At 43.2% G+C, this 20,432-nt stretch overlaps 1 protein-coding gene across 2 annotated transcripts in view; it reads left to right on the top strand.

The window, feature by feature from the left end:
- The first annotated feature begins 5,221 nt into the window (after positions 1–5,221).
- The window catches only part of LOC124037509 (zinc finger protein 609-like), a 232,297-nt gene continuing 217,086 nt past the window's right edge, over positions 5,222–20,432 (top strand). The window contains exon 1 of one of the 2 annotated variants that reach the window (XM_046352278.1): positions 5,222–5,610. The gene's annotated coding sequence lies outside the window, so the exon portion shown is untranslated. The remainder of the gene's footprint in view (positions 5,611–20,432) is intronic. The other variant, XM_046352279.1, reaches the window with a different exon arrangement.

A 20,432-nucleotide genomic window follows, 5' to 3' on the forward strand; every position in this document is an offset into this window, starting at 1 on the left:
AAGGCAACATTATCATATCCCTGTTGCCTGGGTAACCAGCTCGTAACGCCTGTGTGGAGTGTGGAGAGCGAGCATCGTCCCGTCCCCCCACCCCCCCTTCCTGCTTTCCCTCCCACCTGACAGAAGGCGAGTAAATACGAGAGGTTATCTCTGCGCTGCTGTATGACAAATAGCATGACACGTTTGCCTGTCATAAGCACTGATTCTCCCTTTCCTGCAGCTGTTGCCTGGTTTCTCTCTAACAATTAGCCTCAGTGAGCTCTGTGCTGAGGCATGGGTAGACCTCGGACAGCCTGCTCATTAGTACAGTTTTTCTGCTATCGTTTAAACTGGCAAGATCTGCCCTCACTTCAGTCGCCATCTCAACTGTGAAGATCGGTGTTAGAGGGTAATTATGTTCCATCCTTACTCAAACCATTACTCACTTTTTTTCCCCGTTACAGACATTCACCCACTTTCCTTCTCCACTGACTGAACCAACCCCAACTGTGTTTGGGTCATTTTCTGACCAGTACATTAAAAAATATATATATATATAAAGTGGCAAGAAAGAAAAAGAAGAAAACATTCTAATTTATAATGGGTGGCAGGGTAGTGGTTAGAGTGTAGGGGTGGCAGGGTAGTGGTTAGAGTGTAGAGGTGGCAGGGTAGCCTAGTGGTTAGAGTGTAGGGGTGGCAGGGTAGTGGTTAGAGTGTAGAGGTGGCAGGGTAGTGGTTAGAGTGTAGAGGTGGCAGGGTAGCCTAGTGGTTAGAGTGTAGAGGTGGCAGGGTAGCCTAGTGGTTAGAGTGTAGAGGTGGCAGGGTAGCCTAGTGGTTAGAGTGTAGGGGTGGCAGGGTAGTGGTTAGAGTGTAGAGGTGGCAGGGTAGCCTAGTGGTTAGAGTGTAGAGGTGGCAGGGTAGTGGTTAGAGTGTAGAGGTGGCAGGGTAGCCTAGTGGTTAGAGTGTAGAGGTGGCAGGGTAGCCTGGTGGTTAGAGTGTAGGGGAGGCAGGGTAGTGGTTAGAGTGTAGAGGTGGCAGGGTAGCCTAGTGGTTAGAGTGTAGGGGTGGCAGGGTAGTGGTTAGAGTGTAGAGGTGGCAGGGTAGCCTAGTGGTTAGAGTGTAGAGGTGGCAGGGTAGCCTAGTGGTTAGAGTGTAGAGGTGGCAGGGTAGCCTGGTGGTTAGAGTGTAGGGGAGGCAGGGTAGCCTAGTGGTTAGAGTGTAGAGGTGGCAGGGTAGCCTAGTGGTTAGAGTGTAGGGGTGGCAGGGTAGTGGTTAGAGTGTAGAGGTGGCAGGGTAGCCTAGTGGTTAGAGTGTAGAGGTGGCAGGGTAGTGGTTAGAGTGTAGAGGTGGCAGGGTAGCCTAGTGGTTAGAGTGTAGAGGTGGCAGGGTAGCCTAGTGGTTAGAGTGTAGAGGTGGCAGGGTAGCCTAGTGGTTAGAGTGTAGGGGTGGCAGGGTAGTGGTTAGAGTGTAGAGGTGGCAGGGTAGCCTAGTGGTTAGAGTGTAGAGGTGGCAGGGTAGTGGTTAGAGTGTAGAGGTGGCAGGGTAGCCTAGTGGTTAGAGTGTAGAGGTGGCAGGGTAGCCTGGTGGTTAGAGTGTAGGGGAGGCAGGGTAGTGGTTAGAGTGTAGAGGTTAGCCTAGTGGTTAGAGTGTGGGGTGGCAGGGTAGTGGTTAGAGTGTAGAGGTGGCAGGGTAGCCTAGTGGTTAGAGTGTAGAGGTGGCAGGGTAGCCTAGTGGTTAGAGTGTAGAGGTGGCAGGGTAGCCTGGTGGTTAGAGTGTAGGGGAGGCAGGGTAGCCTGTGGTTAGAGTGTAGAGGTGGCAGGGTAGCCTAGTGGTTAGAGTGTAGAGGTGGCAGGTAGCCTAGTGGTTAGAGTGTAGAGGTGGCAGGGTAGCCTAGTGGTTAGAGTGTAGAGGTGGCAGGGTAGCCTAGTGGTTAGAGTGTAGAGGTGGCAGGGTAGCCTAGTGGTTAGAGTGTAGAGGTGGCAGGGTAGCCTAGTGGTTAGAGTGTAGAGGTGGCAGGGTAGTGGTTAGAGTGTAGAGGTGGCAGGGTAGCCTAGTGGTTAGAGTGTAGAGGTGGCAGGGTAGCCTGGTGGTTAGAGTGTAGGGGAGGCAGGGTAGTGGTTAGAGTGTAGAGGTGGCAGGGTAGCCTAGTGGTTAGAGTGTAGGGGTGGCAGGGTAGTGGTTAGAGTGTAGAGGTGGCAGGGTAGCCTAGTGGTTAGAGTGTAGAGGTGGCAGGGTAGCCTAGTGGTTAGAGTGTAGAGGTGGCAGGGTAGCCTGGTGGTTAGAGTGTAGGGGAGGCAGGGTAGCCTAGTGGTTAGAGTGTAGAGGTGGCAGGGTAGCCTAGTGGTTAGAGTGTAGAGGTGGCAGGTAGCCTAGTGGTTAGAGTGTAGAGGTGGCAGGGTAGCCTAGTGGTTAGAGTGTAGAGGTGGCAGGGTAGCCTAGTGGTTAGAGTGTAGAGGTGGCAGGGTAGCCTAGTGGTTAGAGTGTAGAGGTGGCAGGGTAGCCTGGTGGTTAGAGTGTAGGGGAGGCAGGGTAGCCTAGTGGTTAGAGTGTAGAGGTGGCAGGGTAGCCTAGTGGTTAGAGTGTAGAGGTGGCAGGGTAGCCTAGTGGTTAGAGTGTAGAGGTGGCAGGGTAGCCTAGTGGTTAGAGTGTAGAGGCGGCAGGGTAGCCTAGTGGTTAGAGTGTAGGGGTGGCAGGGTAGTCTAGTGGTTAGAGTGTAGGGGAGGCAGGGTAGCCTAGTGGTTAGAGTGTAGAGGCGGCAGGGTAGCCTAGTGGTTAGAGTGTAGGGGAGGCAGGGTAGTCTAGTGGTTAGAGTGTAGGGGAGGCAGGGTAGTCTAGTGGTTAGAGTGTAGGGGAGGCAGGGTAGCCTAGTGGTTAGAGTGTAGAGGCGGCAGGGTAGCCTAGTGGTTAGAGTGTAGGGGTGGCAGGGTAGCCTAGTGGTTAGAGTGTAGAGGTGGCAGGGTAGCCTAGTGGTTAGAGTGTAGAGGTGGCAGGGTAGTCTAGTGGTTAGAGTGTAGGGGTGGCAGGGTAGTCTAGTGGTTAGAGTGTAGGGGTGGCAGGGTAGTCTAGTGGTTAGAGTGTAGGGGTGGCAGGGTAGTCTAGTGGTTAGAGTGTAGGGGTGGCAGGGTAGCCTAGTGGTTAGAGTGTTGGACTAGTGAACGCAAGGTTGAAAGTTCAAACCCTGAGCTGACAAGGTCCAAATCTGTCACTCTGCCCCTGAACAGGCAGTTAACCCACTGTTCCTAGGCTGCCTACTGGGGAACAGTGGGTTAAATGCCTTGTTCAGGGACAGAATGACAGATTCTTAACTTGTCAGCAGGGGGATTCGATCCAGCAACCTTTCGGTTACTGGCCCAACGCTCTAACCACTACCCTGCCACCCCAAATCCACTGTAGCCTATCACTGAAACTGGATTGAGCTGAACTAGTATCATCACTACTCAATTAGAAGTGAGTACCCGCCTGATATTTGATTACCCAGATAAGAAACATTTCACGAAAGGGAAAATGACCCTTGTGTGGAGTTAAAAGTGTAATTTATTTTGCTGTGACCAAGGCAACTGCAGTTTTATTTACCATTCACCTGTTTTTGGTATCTTTGATATCCATAACTATGCTGTCAACCTGAGGATCTTTGATATCCATAACTATGCTGTCAACCTGAGGATCTTTGATATCCATAACTATGCTGTCAACCTGAGGATCTTTGATATCCATAACTATGCTGTCAACCTGAGGATCTTTGATATCCATAACTATGCTGTCAACCTGAGGATCTTTGATATCCATAACTATGCTGTCAACCTGAGGATCTTTGATATCCATAACTATGCTGTCAACCTGAGGATCTTTGATATCCATAACTATGCTGTCAACCTGAGGATCTTTGATATCCATAACTATGCTGTCAACCTGAGGATCTTTGATATCCATAACTATGCTGTCAACCTGAGGATCTTTGATATCCATAACTATGCTGTCAACCTGAGGATCTTTGATATCCATAACTATGCTGTCAACCTGAGGATCTTTGATATCCATAACTATGCTGTCAACCTGAGGAAATAGTCTGCATTAAATCTCTATGCAGTTGAGACAGAATCCAGAAATAATGTTTCATGTTTATATGAAACAGACACTATGGGGAGGGCGTTGGACTAGTAACCGGAAAGTTGCAAGTTCAAACCCCCGAGCTGACAAGGTACAAATCTGTCGTTCTGCCCCTGAACAGGCAGTTAACCCACTGTTCCTAGGCTGTCATTGAAAATAAGAAATTGTTCTTAACTGACTTGCAAAGTTAAATAAAGATAAAAAAAAAATATAATATCAAATCTAAGGTGTATATATATATTTGTATTGAACCAAATATTTTGTAGAGTAGCCTTCTTATCTCATCTTAAGCACAACATACATGTGTGCATTTTGACAGCCCCCGCCCCCCCCAAAATAATGTAGCTATGTCTCATTTCTGTTGCCACACATATAAGGTGAATGCACCAATTTGTAAGTCACTCTGGATAAGAGCGTCTGCTAAATGACTTAAATGTAATGTAAAATTTACAAAGAACTATATTTTCTCTGTCATGTCAAAAATGAAATCATCCAAGTCACCATTAGGATGTCTCCCGAGGGGCACAGCGGTCTAAAGCACTGCATCTCAGTGCTAGAGGTGACACTACAAACCCTGGTTTGATTCCAGGCTGTATCACAACCGGCTGTGATTGGGAGTCCCATAGGGTGGAGCGCAATTGGCCCAGTGTCGTCCGGCTTAGGGTTTGGCCAGGGTAGGCCGTCATTGTAAATAAGAATTTGTTCTTCACGCCTAGTTAAATGAAGGTTAAATAAATCAAATAAAACCATTAAATAGGAGACTCATTCACAAAACATCCCCAGTCCCCTCCATGATCTTGTTCCAGTTCTTCTCAGCTGGTGTTGTACCCATAGAGATAGATAGAGGACTCATCTTGCTATTAGTGCTTTCATAGCGTCTACTACAGCATGGCCAGTGTCATTGAGGCTTTTACAACCCATACGAATCTCCGCCCAGTTGACCACTTTGACTACTTTAAAATTGCGGAAGCGTGGTGGAAGCCCTCAATGGCGCTGCCCATGCTAGAATAGCCTTTTGGCCACTAGAGGCCTCTATCATTCTCTATGTTTGTATCTACCGCTTTCAAGCGGTTCAGTCCACGCAGATCTTTGTCCCTGAATTTGCAAGTGGCTCGTTCTGCTTGTTGGTTACATTGTATCGCTCCCCTCAGCATTGAACGATCCAAACAGCCATCAAGATATTAGAGATTTCAACGAAATCAAATCCAGGAATTAAACTGGTGAGGAAACTGCCAGAATATTGGATTTTTACAATTTGGACTAAAGAAAGGATATGCTTTATTTTCAACCAGGGCTTTAAACTGATTTTCAACGGGATCTCAACGTGTGATGGCAGCAGTCCAGTGAATTAGCCGTTCCCTTCCCCTGGCGTTGGATTTCTTGGGAGCACGTTGATTGATTTGTCTGTGTATATTTGCACATTGGGGGGGGGAGGTGGGGTGGGTCATCAAAGTGGTTTTTACCTTTACTATCAGGATCTATGGAGTGCCCATAAACATTCGCTGGATTGGGTTTGTCAAAAGGGTAAGTTAGCCAACAACATTAAGTTTTATACTAGTGAAGGAATTTGTTCTGCACTTTAGAAAACGGGGACTGCTAGTTAGTAAGCGCATGAGCTAGCTTCGTTAGCTAATGCTAACCTGGAAAGCGCGCTGGTTAACTAGCTAACAGTTAGCTTCTCTGGCTAACAACTGCTTTCCTGCATTGCTTTGGTGAAACCCCCTCTTTTGTCTGAGGAGCAGCTATTTCCACACTCACCCGGCATGAGTTATTCGCCTCTTGTCCTAAAATACTGTTCACGAGCCATATAATAATTATCCTAGTAGGATAATGCCCCTGATGTAATGTGTGCAGTTGTGGGAATAATGTTTAGCCACTAAATACATGTTCAACACGGACTCCGATGAGGACATTGTAGGACTGTAGCAGCTAGGATGAAACTGGCCATTTAACTAGCAGTTTAGATAGCAAGTTATAATATTCCATGTGTTTTAACTATATCTGATATTACTGACGTTAGTCCATTTAAAACATATATATTCTATACCAATGCTTGTGTACAGTTGTCATGCGTTTCCCTAAGTGACTTGAGATATTACTAGCTATCCACATGTAGCTAGATACGTTTGACATTTTAGTAATTTCGCAGATGCGCAAGTCTTATTCAGAGCAATTTACATTGGTTAGCTAACAGAGTGTCTATCAAAAATCAAGCTAGTGTTTTTTTTTTAGTAGTTTGGCTCAGCCTTTTGTAAAGAACATGCTGACATGACGGTTATTAAGTGTACCAGTCAAAAGTTAGGACACCTAATCATTCAAGAGTTTTTCTTTATTTTTACTATTTTCTACATTGTAGAATAATAATGAAGACATCAAAACGGTGAAATTAAAACACATGGAATCATGTAGTAACCCAAAGTGTTAAACAAATCAAAATATATTTTAAATTCTTAAAAGTAGCCACCCTTTGCCTTTGACAGCTTTGCACACTCTTGGCATTCTCTCAACCAGCTTCATGAGGAATGCTTTTCCAACAGTCTTGAAGGAGTTCCCGCATACACTGAGCACTTGTTGGCTGCTTTTTCTTCACTCTGCTGTCCATATCATCCCAAACCATCTCAATTGGGTTGAGGTCGGGTGATTGTGGAGGCCAGGTCATCTGATGCAGTACTCCGTCACTCTCCTTGGTCACAAGTAGCCCTTACACAGCCTGGAGGTGTGTTTTGGGTCATTGTCCTGTTGAAAACAAATGATAGTCCCACTAAGCGCAAACCAGATGGGATGTCGTATCTCTGCAGAATACTGTGGTACAATGCTGGTTAAGCGTGCCTTGAATTATAAATAAATCATTGACAGTGTCACCAGCAAAGCACCACCACCTCCATGCTTCATGGTGGGAACCACACATGCAGAGACCATCTGTTCACATAGGCTACCCTGGGGCGGCAGGGTAGCCTAGTGGTTAGAGCATTGGACTAGTAACCAAAAGGTTTCAAGTTCAAATCCCTGAGCTGACAAGGTACAAAATCTGTCGTTCTGCCCTTGAACAGGCAGTTAACCCACTGTCCCTAGGCCGTCATTGAAAATAAGAATTTGTTCTTAACTGACTTGCCTAGTAAAATAAAGGAAAAATATAAAATATCCTGCGTCTCACAAAGACACAGCGGTTGTAACCAAAAATCCCAAATTTGGACTCATCAGACCAAAGGACAGATTTCCAACGGTCTAATGTCCATTCCTTTCCTTGGCCCAAGCAAGTCTTTTCTTATTGGTGTCCTTTAGTAGTGGTTTCTTTACAGCAATTTGACCATGAAAGCCTGATTCACACAGTCTCCGCTGAACAGTTGATTTTGAGATGTCTGTTACTTGAACTCTGTTACTCTCTGAGGCATTTATTTGGTCTGCAATTTCTGAGGCTGATAACTGTAATGAACTTGTCCTCTGCAGCAGAGGTACCTCTGGGTCTTAATTTCCTGTGGTGGTCCTCATGAGAGCCAGTTTCATCATAGCGCTTGATGGTTTTTGCGACTGCACTTGAAGAAACTTTAAAAGTTCTTGAAATTTTCCAGATTGACCTTCATGTCTTAAAGTAATGATCTACTGTCGTTTCTCTTTTATTTGAGCTTTCTTGCCATTTGAGCTGTTCTTGCCATAATATGGACTTGGTCTTTTACTAAATAGGCTGTATAACAACCCTACCTTGTCTTTTACTAAATAGGCTGTATAACAACCCTACCTTGTCACAACACAACTGATTGGCTCAAATGCATTAAGGAAATAAATTCCACAAATGAATTTTTAACAAGGCACTCCTGTTAATTGAAATGCATTCCAGGTGACTATCTCATGAAGCTGGTTGAGAGAATGCCAAGTTGTGCAAAGCTGTCATTAAGGCAAAGTGGCTACTTTGAAGAATCTCAAATATAAAATATATACTTATTTTAACACTTTTGTTGGGGTTACTACATGATTCCATGTGTTATTTCATAGTGTCTACAATGTAGAAAAGAGTGAAAATAAAGAAAAACCCTTGAAAGATTTGGTGTGTCAACTTTTGACTGGTACTGTATGTTTTGGTACACTTGATATGTGATATCAGCATGTTCTTTGCCAAGGCTGAGCCAACCCACTAAAAAAAAACTTTTGACTGGTCCTGTATTTCACAGTATTTGCCAGGGGGAGCCATCTTACCTGACACTATAAATGTATCCCAGACTACTCAACATGCTCCTTGATTGAATGATTCAAGTCAGAGGCGTGGTGAAATCACAGGTCCACCATCAACATTTATTCAATCTATATTTCTTTTGTGTTAAGATTGCAACGCATTACTGCTTATGGTAGCCTAGTGGTTAGAGCGTTGGGCCAGTAACCGAAAGGTCGCTGGATCGTATCCCCAAGCTGACAAGGTAAAAATCTGTCGTTCTGCCCCTGAACAAGGCAGTTAACCCACTGTTCCCCGGGCGCCAAAGACGTGGATTTCGATTTAAGGCAGAGGGTTTGGGTTAAATGTGGAAGACACATTTCAGATGAATACATTCAGTTGGACAACTGACTAGGTATCCCCCTTTCAAAACTGCCGTTGATAATAGCCAGTCTACCAAGGAGGCTAGATTTATTTTAACAGTGGTTATGGTTGCTATTCCTTGGTCCTGGTGACCTGAGGTTGATCCCCCACTTTGGGACCTTGCACCCCCCCAATTGCTTCAGTGGTGTTAGAAGTCGGATTACCTGGTATGGTCATCGAAGCCACAGGCAGGCGTGTGAATTTGCTTTAAAAGAAAGTCAAAGTGTGGGGACGTACTTCCCGTTTGGTGTAAACAAACCTGCCATTTTGATTAGACCATTTAACTGCTCGCCCAAGGTAGATAACTTTTTTTCTTGGACTAATGGTTACGTCCGCAGCCCTTGATCTTGGAGCCCTGTGTTCTAGACTCTTGTCTCCTCTGGATTGTTACAGTAATGTCTATGGTTCTCTGTAGCTCAGCACGGTCCTCTGTGGCTCAGTTGGCTCAGCACGGTCCTCTGTGGCTCAGTTGGCTGAGCACGGCCCTCTGTGGCTCAGTTGGCTGAGCACGGCCCTCTGTGGCTCAGTTGGCTGAGCACGGCCCTCTGTGGCTCAGTTGGCTGAGCACGGTCCTCTGTGGCTCAGTTGGCTGAGCACGGTGTGGCTCAGTTGGCTGAGCACGGCCCTCTGTGGCTCAGTTGGCTGAGCACGGTCCTCTGTGGCTCAGTTGGCTGAGCACGGTCCTCTGTGGCTCAGTTGGCTGAGCACGGCCCTCTGTGGCTCAGTTGGCTGAGCACGGCCCTCTGTGGCTCAGTTGGCTGAGCACGGCCCTCTGTGGCTCAGTTGGCTGAGCACGGCCCTCTGTGGCTCAGTTGGCTGAGCACGGCCCTCTGTGGCTCAGTTGGCTGAGCACGGCCCTCTGTGGCTCAGTTGGCTGAGCACGGCCCTCTGTGGCTCAGTTGGCTGAGCACGGCGCTTGCAACAGGATAGCAGGTTTGAATTCCCGGGACCACCCTTAATGTAAAATGTATGCATGCAAACCTCTTAAGTCGCTTTGGATAAAAAATATTCAAAAGTCTGCCAAACAGCACATTACTGTGTATCAAGTAGAATGTTTTGTTTACTCTCTTGGTGCATTGTCTTTTTTAAATTTGATTTATTCTCCCTGCTGCAACTTGAGGAACTTCAAACAGGCTTGTTATGGTCACCATGTTACATCCTGTAGCTGGTTCTGATCATGGGATAAAGTGTGTACAGCATCCAGTACACCTAGTTGTCCTCAATGGCATGACACACAAATTCAATGAAATAATTTAAAAAGATTTTAAGATACTTACTTGGTTTTTTCATGTCGGAATTTATGTTCTATACCCAAGTCAAACAATGTTTAGATTGTGTAAGTCACAAGAGGGTCGTTCAATGTCATTTCAGCAAGCCATGACACCCACCATCTCAGATTTAAATGTTTTTATTTTCTCTAGTTCAAAACCAGTGAGCTAAGCATTCCGGAAACATTCTTTTGTTGACGTATAAAGGCAGCAGCTACTCTTCCCGGGGTCCGGCAAAATTAAGGCAGTTATACAATTTGAAGAACATTACAATACATTCATGACAGAATTCATAAGGCTGTGTGCCCTCAGGCCCCTACTCCACTACCACATATCTACAACACAAAACCTATGTATATATTAGATTTTGTTTTGTAGATATGTGGTAGGGGCCTGAGGGCACACAGCCTTATGAATTCTGTGTGTGTGTATATATATATATAGTGTGTGTATGTTTGTTGCCACAGTCCCTGCTGTTGCATAAGGTGTATTTAAAAAAAAATTTAAAAAAATCAGATTCTACTGCTTGCATCTGTTACCTGATGTGGAATAGAGTTCCATGTAGTCATGTGTCTATGTAGTGGAATCTTTCTAGGCTTGCTGTGTTATTGACAGACAGCTCATCTCACCCTGCTATCCCCCTGGTTAATCTGTGCTAAGTGGAGTTGAAGGCAAAGCAGGCCTGGGTGGTATACCGTATTTGACTATATACCGGTTTGGGTTTTAACTTTACCTTCTGTAACGGAATTTGAATGTTTTGATTTATTAAATGTGATATGCCGTGTGTAAAAATATATTTTTTTATCATATCATAAATTAGTTTACTCCGCTACTTGAGTCATCCCTCTTCGCTCTCTCTCTCTCTCACTCTCTCTCCGTGCCGCTTTCCACACAGACCTAGTCACACCCCCTGTCAATCAAGGAGTGCGTTTGTTGTTGCTTGACCACGAGACACTTGCATTCAGTCTGCATGGTCAATGCAGCTCATGCAACACTGTTGATGACAATGTTTTTTCCACTTTGATCTTAACATAAATCCACAAGTGTCCTATAATTACGATATTAGTTTGTTTATTACATCTGCAAACAGCTGGTTTGTATTTTCTTAGCAAATTAAGCTAAATCGTATGAGCCACTAATGCTAATCGTTAGTTCGCTGGCTAGCTAACTAGCTAATAAAGGTACTGAGTCAGAGCAAACGTAGCTAGGTAATACAGCCTGATACCATTACTGTGGAGGCTTAAATCAGCATGTTGTTTGTGCAAGATCTTCTAAATCAAAGAGGAAATAGGCGGAGCATCAATATGTTGGCTATATCAATAAAGATTTGAATGTAGCCAAAGATTATAGGGTCCCCTACGAAACACTGACCAACACTTTGTTTCTTACCCAGTTTTGATCTAAATCTCAATTGCAACATTTGGTTTAGAGGTCGACCGATTAATCGGAATGGCCGATTAATTAGGGCCGATTTCAAGTTTTCTTAACAATCGGAAATGGGTATTTCTGGGCGCTGATTTTTATTTTTATATATATTATTTTTTATACCTTTTATTTAACTAGGCAAGTCAGTTAAGAACACATTCTTATTTTTAATGACTGCCTAGGAACGGTGGGTTAACTGCCTCGTTCAGGGGCAGAAGGACAGTTTTTCCACCTTGTCAGCTCAGGGGATCCAATCTTGCAACCTTACAGTTAACTAGTCCAACACAATAACGACCTGCCTCTCTCTCGTTGCACTCCACAAGGAGACTGCCTGTTACGCGAATACAGTAAGCCAAGGTAAGTTGCTAGCTAGCATTAAACTTATCTTATAAAAGACAATCATAATCACTAGTTAACTACATATGGTTGATGATATTACTAGATATTATCTAGCGTGTCCTGCGTTGCATATAATCTCACTGAGCATACAAGTATCTAAGTATCTGACTGAGTGGTGGTAGGCAGCAGCAGGCGCGTAAACATTCATTCAAACAGCACTTTCGTGCGTTTTGCCAGCAGCTCTTCCTTGTGCGTCAAGCATTGCGCTGTTTATGACTTCAAGCCTATCAACTCCCGAGATGAGGCTGGTGTAACCAAAGTGAAATGGCTAGCTAGTTAGCGCACGCTAATAGCATTTCAATCGTCACTCGCTCTGAGCCTTCTAGTAGTTGTTCCCCTTGCTCTGCATGGATAACGCTGCTTCGATGGTGGGCTGTTGTCGTTGTGTTGCTGGTTCGAGCCCAGGGAGGAGCGAGGAGAGGGACGGAAGCTATACTGTTACACTGGCAATACTAAAGTGCCTATAAGAACATCCAATAGTCAAAGGTGAATGAAATACAAATCGTACAGAGAGAAATGGTCCTATAATGCCTATAATAACTACAACCTAAAACGTCTTACCTGGGAATATTGAAGACTCATGTTAAAAGGAACAACCAGCTTTCATATGTTCTGAGCAAGGAACTGAAACGTTAGCTTTCTTACATAGCACATGTTGCACTTTTACTTTCTTCTCCAACACTGTGTTTTTGCATTATTTAAACCAAATTGAACATGTTTCATTATTTACTTGAGGCTAAATTGATTTTATTGATGTATTATATTAAGTTAAAATAAGAGTTCATTCAGTATTGTTGTAATTGTCATTATTACAAATACATTACTGATTAATCGGCCATTTTTTTTTGCATCGTTTTTTTTTGGTCCTCCAATAATCGGTATCGGTGTTGAAAAATCATAATCGTTCGACCTCTAGTATAAACCAATCAGAATGGATAAAGACTCATTGAAATCACTTGGAATATATGTTTTGCCATCCTAGGATTACTCACTACTCATAAAGCAAATTTACAACTTTTATTAATCAAAAACTTAAAATACTGTCAAAAATGTGAAAAATACCATATATGATATTTGGGCATATCGCCCAACCCTAAGGCAAAGGCAGATGTTTGCGTATTGTCTATTTATTTGCCGTGGCGTGTGATTACCGCCCACTCACGCCTCTCATTGTTGAGGTGTTGCTGCTACTTTCCTGTTTGGCTGGAGAATATAACAAGCGTCTAGGCTGAGGGCGAAGGAAGAACGTGAGTTCTACACCATTTCCTCAATATTCTTCTTGGACAATGGATATTAGCTTATTTATTGTCGTCCAGAGATTTTCATCAGTGAAAAGAGAAACACCAATCCCTTTTATGCCTATTTCTGTCGTTGTGCAAATATATTCTCCAGTGTATCCATCCTCAAAGTGAAAGCAGTCTTTATTCTCAGCGCTGAACCCTTTTACCTGTGGGCCCTAAGATGAAAAGATTTCAAAGTATTTAAGGAGTATTTCCGTAGACTCCTAGTCTGGCTGTTTTGATAACCATTTTCAGAGAAATGTTAAAGACTAGACGTGTGTCAAAGTACACTGTAGTCTGGCTGTTTTGATAACCATTTTCAGAGAAACGTTGAAGACGAGACGTTTGTCAAAGTACACTGTAGTTTGACCCTATTGCCTATACTTTGTGTTGTGCTCTCTTTCAATAGGCCGAAACACTTCTCACTGACAAACATAACAATCGCCATAGCAGCAATTCATTAACATTAGCGTAATGTTTGTTCACCTTCCAGACCAGAGAGAGACCTATTCTACCTTCTGAAGTGGCTCGTATCCAGTTAGGCAAATCCTTTAGGCATGCATTTTCATGTGACTAGACCATGACCATTGCATGCAACATTGATTGCATGAATCAAAAAATATCATGACTAACATTACCGGGGCCTTGGGCAAGTTAGGGAGTCGTTTGTTGAAGATTACACCCTGCGGTTTCATTGGTCTGTAAAACCTTCTACATTTAGCCGTGGTTTTTGTGACAGTGTTTTTTTCATTGTTGTTGCCAATTCATGCCCTCATTTATCTTAGTTGAGACCTATGATCTGGATTAAATCACTCCATTGTTGCGTCACAAGGTGGCTGATATCCTTCGCTAGGTGACGTTAGTATAAAGGTCAGCTAAGTCTCACTCCCTTTGTCACTTGTTATCATGCAGCCTCTTAGCTGAGACCCAGGTGGCCTATGGAAGAGGAGATTTGTTGTTTGGAGTAAAAAGGAAACTGAAATGGCCCGATCTCACTGTACATCTGTTGACCCTCATACTGAGAGGTAGGCCAGAGAGCGAGCCACTAACCTTTTGGACTGACAGCAACCCCAGGCTCGTATCTCCCATCATTAATCACAACCAATTGAATTTACAATGAGAATGATAGTATTGGTGTAACCAAGGACTATGATTTTTTTCTGTTGGAAATTGATTCATTTAATCCTCCGGAGGCTATGTGGAAAGTTATATTATAATTTGACCTCAGGCTTTTATTTGGGATTTTTTACATATGGGGAAAAAACAACACTTTTTATTCATTTTTATTTTATTTGACCTTTATTTAACCAGGCAAGTCAGTTAAGAACAAATTCTTATTTTCAATGACGGCCTAGGAACAGTGGGTTAACTGCCTGTTCAGGGGCAGAATGACAGATTTGTACCTTGTCCGCTCGGGGGTTTGAACCCCAAAGAAATGTGAACTGTTAGGCTGACAAACTGGACTCAAATACATTTTCTCAGGGAGTTATGGTTCCTTTTTTAACAACTTACGATGAACAATACCATTTTGAGGAGCTTTACATTCACAAAGACTTTGACAAGTAGGACATCCCTAGGACATCCCCAGTGAGTATTTTAAAGCAGTGGTTGCATGACAGAATGTAGGCCTCGTCTAACGCTAACAGCCATCAAAGTCATCTAGTTGCTATGACGGCTGTGAATTCCATTGCATGCTAATGGCCCGTGGGACTGTGGTTTATTTTTAGTACCGGGTCTACCGTTTTCATTTTGATTGCATTTGCCATTTTAAACGTTAATAGTTCCGCTCTGAGACATTAGGCATTATGGGTAGTCATTTAAAAAAAAGTTGTGGTGCACCATCAGTTTTGCAGCTCAATACGTCCATTGGCCTCCCAGCTCCAAAACCCTTTCTCACCAATAAAAAGAATGAGGGAGAAAAAAAAATCAAGGCTCTTCAATACTAAGGATTGTTGTCTAGTAGAAGAGGGCCATTTTGTGTACTGAGGTCACCTAGGTCTATAGTTGTTGGTAAATCCCATGTAGGCTACAAAAGGGGAACTATTGAAATGAGAGACGTCACATGATCTAATAATGAGAACGTCCAGTCCTGACTTAGGCCTGTAGCCTAACCTCCCCCCCTACCCATTCCATTGGCTAACCTTAACTCTGATATGCATAGAAAAAGTTTGAGGCTTTGACTCATTAGGCTAAATATCCTAAACCAGGTGTTCCGAAACTTTTTTGGGGGGGCCCACGACTCAATTTTAATATCAGAAAATTTTCACAATCCCGACATATGATCAATAGCCAGTGGTTATTTTTTAAATTTGAGCATATGACAGTCTATTGCAATTCAGTCGCACAGTATTTTTTTTGACAGTATTTCGTTCTGCTCTATGGTTTGAAGTGACTGAAATATAACTCAATAAAAGAGTAACCGCTATTAGTGGCCGTCTGATCTTACATTTCCCACGATTAGATGAACTAAACGCTGCATATGTTTTGGGAGACTCTGTCCCAAACAAATGGTAGGAAGGAAGGTTTCTTATTGGCTCAATTCTTTCACACGTGATGTAGAATGTTGGTCCCCCTAACCGTTTCTATTTTTTGAAAATAACAATCATTAGCCTACATCTGTCACATTATCAAAAGACCTGATTGGTTGCTGAGTGAACTGCAGTTATTGGATAATTGTGATATGGATTGGAACATTGCTCTTCTACCCCCCCAATGCTAATACATGGACATAGTGAGCAGTGTTAGGTGTAGTGTGAGTGCCTCTACACGTTGTTGGTAGTGTGGACTAAACTGTGATACGGACAGTATTCCTATACAGGATCGGTTGCACCTAAATGACCCATTGGCTGCACACCAACGGATGACAAACCAGATAGGATTTATGTGCTTCAGCAGGGGACAGCCGGAGATCCCTGAAAGAGCAGCGAGCCGAGCTAGTAAAGCTTGCGGCATAATCATGACATGATTTTTTTCCTAATGTGTTCAGCGTAATGTAGAACAGTTCATGATGTGTTGTGGTGTGTGCTAGGCTGTGAAATGTTTCTCATATCTGAGCTAGAAAGAAAGGTGAGCCTTTTGAGCAGTAGCCTGTAGAGGACAGGTACGTCTAGCTATGTGTCGTCATTTGGCTAGGCCTATGCATTTGTTCATGATTTATGGTAGGCCTATTTCAGTTAGCCTGGTTTCTTATGCCCATTAAAAGGTGATGGTAAAGATTCTACATCACAGACATTTTGAAATGTCATAAAGCCACTACACTATTTTGGCCCTGATTTAGCTGTCCCAGACTAGTTTTTGAGATCGGAGACAAAATATCCATATCGTTGCCTCTTCGGGGCACAGCCGTCACCGACACTCATTTAATGTGAGCAGGTCAGAGATGTAATCTGAGGGCAAATATCTCGTCTTTGAACAGTCCCAGACGTCCTGATTTATTTTTTACCAAACATGCTTGATTTTATCGGCACAGTCTTCGATGCTCTTGTAGTGTGAGATGTGCAACGACAAGTTTTTGAGAATGGTGATCAGGAATAGCCCATGAGAACTCGCCAGAGGAGAAGCCAGTGAGATGTTGTTTCATATCACCCAGAATGTGTGATGACTACCGCTAGCGTGCGTTTTGTACTAGTCAAATCGTCACAGCTCGGAAGTTCACAAGCTGTGTTATTTCAACTCTGTATGGCAAGTGTGTGTGAATGTCTGATTTGAAAACCTTTTCAGATAATTGTTTTGGTGAGACAGCGTGGTATGGAGAATCCTCACGACCAAGTAAAGAACCTTGTAGTGTGTGACCACGTTGACAACACCCCCCCCCAAAAAATACAGCAAAGATGGTTGTTTAATGTGATACGCTCAGATTTTGGGGATTGTTGAAAGTCGTGTAGTGATGGACGGGCGTAAGTTGTCATGTTCATATTGGTTTTACCAGGCTTACGCGAGGCTAGTTAGTCATCATGGCTGTGGCATGGTAATTGTATAATCGCGTGACTGCCGATAAGAGACCGTCAATGAACTTCATTTTCAAATCGACAGACTTTTATCCAATAAGCAGTAAAGTAAAAGTAAGCCTAGTTCACATTTTAACAGTTGATGTCAGACGAGACGAGAGGAGAAACACTGGCCAGTTTTTGTTGAATTTTTCAAATTCAATTTTTTGAAAGATTTATTTTTTTAACCTTTATTTAAGTAGGCAAGTCTGTTAAGAACAAATATTTACAATGATGGCCTACCTAGTATCATGAAGTGTATGCACCCAATAGCTTACCAAAAACAGGGTACACTGTGACAGTCAGGAATGTTTGTCTTGGTGTCTGAAACCTATTTCCTGTTTTAACTAGCCCAGTATTTTAGTCTCTCTTGCCTTAGCAATGCTGGTCTGTATGACCCTGAGCTTAGAAGCTTTGATCAATTGCAAAACATCTTGTGAAAATCAATTGCATTGTTAACCTTGCAATATGAGGTTAGGGCTGTCTCTTGATGGTTTATATTCCTTGCCCACCCCTTTGCATAATACAGCTCTTGACAAAACCAGCAGACTTTCATAGAATAGGTGGATGTGAATCGTGTGTCAGCTAGCACGGGACATCCATTTGGCTACACATTTAAAATAATTTGCCAAACAAGTGGTGTTGAGCTCCTGGAACAACCACCATAAGAACAGCCTTTGAATAAATCTGCCCTAATGAAGAGTCCCTAACAGAAACTTCTTGAGTGCCTTGGAGGGTATTCAGAGTCCCTAACAGAACCTTCTTGAGTGCCTTGGAGGGTGTTCAGAGTCCCTAACAGAACCTTCTTGAGTGCCTTGGAGGGTATTCAGAGTCCCTAACAGAACCTTCTTGAGTGCCTTGGAGGGTATTCAGAGTCCCTAACAGAACCTTCTTGAGTGCCTTGGAGGGTATTCAGAGTCCCTAACAGAACCTTCTTGAGTGCCTTGGAGGGTATTCAGAGTCCCTAACAGAACCTTCTTGAGTGCCTTGGAGGGTATTCCGAGTCCCTAACAGAACCTTCTTGAGTGCCTTGGAGGGTATTCAGCGTCCCTAACAGAACCTTCTTGAGTGCCTTGGAGGGTATTCAGAGTCCTCCTTACAGAATGCATAATTGTACTACTACTGAGAAAATGACTGGGTGTTTCTGAATACATAATGGTACCAGGGATTCCGTTAGGGGAAAATGTGGCACCCGACATTTTGACCAGTAGCATTTTAAATTGAACAGACATTTTGAGAAATTTACCAGACCTATATGCATTGGGTGTGTAACCTGATTAGTCCGTCCACCCACAATGCTCAGAATAACAGAAAACACATTTTAGATTTATGGTTATTCATCTAAACGGAGCGTGATGATGCAATACGACCTGCGTCCTTCTTACCGAATTCCGATGCACACTTTGAAAATGTTATAATAACTGCCACGTTTACTTTTTTCCTCCGCCAAACAAAAGGAGTAAGGAACATCAATCACTAGCCTATGTCAATCTACTATCCCCCCATAGTAGAAAAGTGTATCTATTCTATGGGTCAACTTGCCGTTCTGTGCGAGAAACAAATAGCCTATTTCCAAACTCACTCTGGGACAGTTGTAGGACCGTAGATCTGAAATTTAGGCCTAAAAACAACTTTATAAAGCAATGAAGCTGTTGCAACAGATCTGAACGTTTAGCTTAAAATGTTAAACTATTATTTCTTCACATTAGCGCACGAGGCAGTAGGCTACACGCAAATGTTCGTTCCCGTAATGCAATAAGCAGCAAAACACTGTTGTCAAAATCACACCGCACATGCGAGCGGTTTCATGTCGACGGAGATGAAAATATCCATTAGAAATGTTAAGAGGGGAGATCTAAAGATGATACAACTAGCATGGGTTGCTAATATAACTAGGAATGTGCCTTTGGCTACTGGACAATGAAGGAAAGTTGATGGTAGAAAACCACTGACACGAGAGAATAAGACTGGTTTCAATGCCATATGGAAGTTTTTATAAAATAACTGCCTCCACGTTTGTATGGTCGAAGTTGACTTTGAAGCAAGGTAAGACATGCCTCATAATATGAAGTAAAATGTTCCGTTTTCAAAATGCATAATGCCTTCAGCTCTTTTCAAAGGGGTGTGTGACAAAGCTGAAGCCTACTTACTGAGGCTCTCGAATGGGAAGCGCGTGTCAATTACCATTTGAGGAAGGACGTTTTTTTTTATAGCTATTTTTAATCGTGGCCAAAAAAATGGCTTTTAACACATGATTGCATTTAGAATTTGTTACGCAGTGATTGGGCTTATAAAAGCACATTTCGCTCCAGCAGGAATTGAGCTGTTTAAGAAACTGAAGCAGCAGCTCTTGCGCTGGCTGACACATTTTCCTCTCATAAGTGCTGTAGCTGTATGCTTTGCGCGTGTGATAAACATTAACGACTAATGAAAACGCAAGCGCCAATTTAGTTCCACTAAATTAGGCTTATTAACCTATTGACCGGTCAAATGCATTTCCTTCAATGAATGTGATTTAAAAAAAAAAAAGCATTGTTTTGCAATGGGATTTGTCTTTCTTCTCCCAGACAATTTGCAAGTGTCAGTTGTATTAAAAAAAAAAAAAAAGTTTTTAAAATCTCCCAAAAAACGTCTATTAGTGGGTAACGGAAACCCTGAATGGTCCTCCTACTGAGGTGACTGGGTGTTGATTCAAAATGCAAATTTTTATTTGAGGTCTTTTTAATGTCTGATACTGTTTGTTCAATTATCAAAGCCGTCATGGATGGACACTTTCAACCATTGCTGGTAATGCTAAGATATTAAGATCATTCGTGACTTTGCTTGGTATTAGTAGACTTTGTAAACCAATCTACCATCTTGATTGTCTTACTGCCTATTTAAGCATCACCAGGGGATTTCTGGGTTCCTCCTCCACTAGGTTAAGTCATTTAAATAGAGTTGTGTTTTGAAGGCTGGCTGTACGCCTCACCACAGAGGGAATTAAATTAAAAGTGCAGTGTTTTCCATTAGCGCCGGCTGTCGGGTACAGATTACCTGACATCTATTACCCCTTTGCAATGTAAGTTCGAATCCTTCCAACGGTGTGCAATAAAAAGCAAAGAAGATCTTTGAACTGTGGACTCACATTTATTGCGGTATTGTGTTGGGAAGACACATGCAATTATCACCTTGAGAATGAAGAGGTAGGGGCTCAATTCAATCCAACCCACATGGCAGTATTTACTCAGTAGCTCTTTTTTGTCCAATGGTGAAATGAACTCAGATTGGTCTTGAGTGCTGTATTAAAAACCTACGACTACTAACAGGGCGGCCCCTCTCACAGGTATGCTTTCACCTTATCAGAATTAAAGTGTGTGGGCTACTAACAGGGCGGCCCCTCTCACAGGTATGCTTTCACCTTATCAGAATTAAAGTGTGT

Source organism: Oncorhynchus gorbuscha, linkage group LG06 (assembly GCF_021184085.1).
Source record: "Oncorhynchus gorbuscha isolate QuinsamMale2020 ecotype Even-year linkage group LG06, OgorEven_v1.0, whole genome shotgun sequence".
Classification (NCBI taxonomy): domain Eukaryota; kingdom Metazoa; phylum Chordata; class Actinopteri; order Salmoniformes; family Salmonidae; genus Oncorhynchus; species Oncorhynchus gorbuscha.